The sequence below is a fragment of the Schistocerca nitens genome, chromosome 4, assembly GCF_023898315.1.
Source record: "Schistocerca nitens isolate TAMUIC-IGC-003100 chromosome 4, iqSchNite1.1, whole genome shotgun sequence".
NCBI classification, from domain to species: domain Eukaryota; kingdom Metazoa; phylum Arthropoda; class Insecta; order Orthoptera; family Acrididae; genus Schistocerca; species Schistocerca nitens.
In genome coordinates, this window is record NC_064617.1 from 535,195,546 (window position 1) to 535,198,119 (window position 2,574).

Here is a 2,574-nt window from a genome sequence, read left to right on the forward strand (position 1 = left end):
AGTGTGGAAGATGGGGCAACATGGTGGTTTCGTTTTTTGTGCAATAGTCACACACGAACAGGGATGAATGTGCAGGCGTGTTACTGTGATGCATTAGCCATGAATTGTCTTGCCACATTTCAGGCCATTTCCTTCTCACATTTTCTCGCAGGCGTTGAAACATATCCCGACAGTACCACTTATTAACAGTTTGTCCCTGTGGCATGAATTCATGATGAACTAATTCTTCAATGTCAAAGAAAACTATCAGCATGGCTTTCACATTTGACCTGACCTGATTAGCTTTTTTTGGTTTTGGAGAACCTTTCCCAATGATCCATTGTGGAGACTGAACCTTACTTACAGTGTGTCATTTCCTAATAAAATTTCTTGAGCATCATCTGATTTAATTTGACTGTATTCCAATAACCTCATTTTACTTTTGTTAATGTTCACTTTATAAGTTCTTTTCAAGACATTATACATTCCGATCAACTAATCTTCCTAGTCTTTTTCTATCTCTGATAAAATTACAGTGTCACTGGCAAACCTCAAAACTTTTATTTCTTTTCCCTGAACTTTAATTCCTGTTCCAAGTGTTTCCTCGGTTTCTTTTACAGCTTGTTCGATTTACAAATTGAATAATATCAAGGATGGGCTAAGCCCTGTCTCACTTACATTGCAACTGTTTCCCTTTCATGTGCTTTAACTCTTATGACTGCAGTTTGGTTTCTGTACCAGTTGTAGATAACCTTTTTCTCCCTGTATTTTATCCCTGCTATCTTCAGAATTACAAAGAGTCTATTCCAGTCAACATAGCAAAAAGCTTTGTCTTGTTGAGCTGGCCATAAACTTTGGCACCCTATACAGATAATTAAGATTCCTTAACTAAAATATATTTCAGAAATGACAATAGTTTTTTAAATGCCTCACAAAGTACTGTGCACTAAAGTGTGCATACCCAGTGTCAATATATTACATTAGCTTCCCATGACCTTTTTGAGTCAATGTAATCAATGGACTTCCTGCTAAAAATATTTCCTGAATAATAATCCCTTATGCAATCTTCACTCCTCACATTCTTGTTTTTTCTTGTATTCTAATAGGAATAAGCTGCTTTATCTCCTCACTCTTCATTTGGAGACTGTATAGGTGCCTACATAAAGTTTTGGTGTAGCTACATACTCATTTAGTTTTAGCAAATACTAGGTCTGTTCAAGAGCAAAATGTGGTTGACATCTCTGCAGACATAGTGTTTAATGAGTAACTGCCAGAAGTTTCACTGTTGTATGTTTGTTAGTTATTATTCAGTGCTGTAACGAGTAAAATGTTGTGTCGCACAATTCGTGAATTTCGAGATGGCAGAGTTAGAGCAGTAATGTATCTGCATTTTGTGGACATAGTTCAGGAATTTTTTGAAAGGACCTCACAGAGTAATCTTTCTTTGTTCTTCCGTATCCTCTCATGCAAGTAAACGTAAATTTAGCCTACATAATACATATACATTCCAGTTCTCTGTCCTCATTAGGTACTTAACTTTTTAAAATGGAGAGTATGTAAAACTATTTTACATTTAAATATGTACTCTGAAAGCCACCATATGGTGTATGGCAGAAGGTAGCTTCTACCACTACAGCCATTTTATTTCCTGTTCCACTTGCAAAATGAAGCGACTGTCTATATGCCTACATAGGAGCCCTAATTTCTCTTATCTTATCCTTGTGGTTATTCCACAAAATTTTCATTGGCAATAGCAGAAACATTCTGCAGTCAGCTTGAAATGTCAGTTCTCTAGATTTTCTCAATATTGCCTCGCATAAAGACCAACAGACCATCATCTTCCACACAGGGATTCTCATTTGAGTTCACAAAGTATCTTAATAATAGTCACATGTTGATTGAACCTACCAGTAACAAATCTAGCACTATGCTTTTGAATTTCTTTGATGTCTTCCTTTAATCTGACTTGGTGGGACCCCCAAACACTCAAGCCGTACTCAAGAACAGGTCACACTAGTGTTCTATATGCTGTCTCATTTACAGATGAGCTACACTTTCCTAAAATTTGTACAAGAAATCAAAGTCAACCATTTGCCTTCCCTATTGCCATCCTTACACACTCATTTCATTTCATATTTCGCTGCATTGATATGCCTAGATATTTAATCGACTCGACTGCGTCAAGCAGCACTCTACTAATGCTGTATTTGGACATTATGGGATTGTTTTTCCTACTCATCTGCATTAACTTACATTTTTCTACAATTAGAGCAAGCTGTCACTCATCACACCAACTAGAATGGTCAAATGTATAAAGGGATCTAACTCCTGATGTGCCAGCGGCCTGTCTCGTGTTTGTCAGTCATCATTATTGTGTTACGTTGCAGCCTATTGTTTCTGCAGTGTGTTGTGAGTGACTAGGCCTATCATTAGAAGGCTTATCGGTGTTATTCAGTATAAATTATGGCAGATGAGGGTGTTAAGAAGCAAAGGAAGAAAGGAGAAGGGAGACTATGAGAAGAAAATAAGAATCTGAGAAATGGTCGCAAGGCCTATGTTACTGCTACTAATACTGTAGTGAAGGCGAAGGATGCA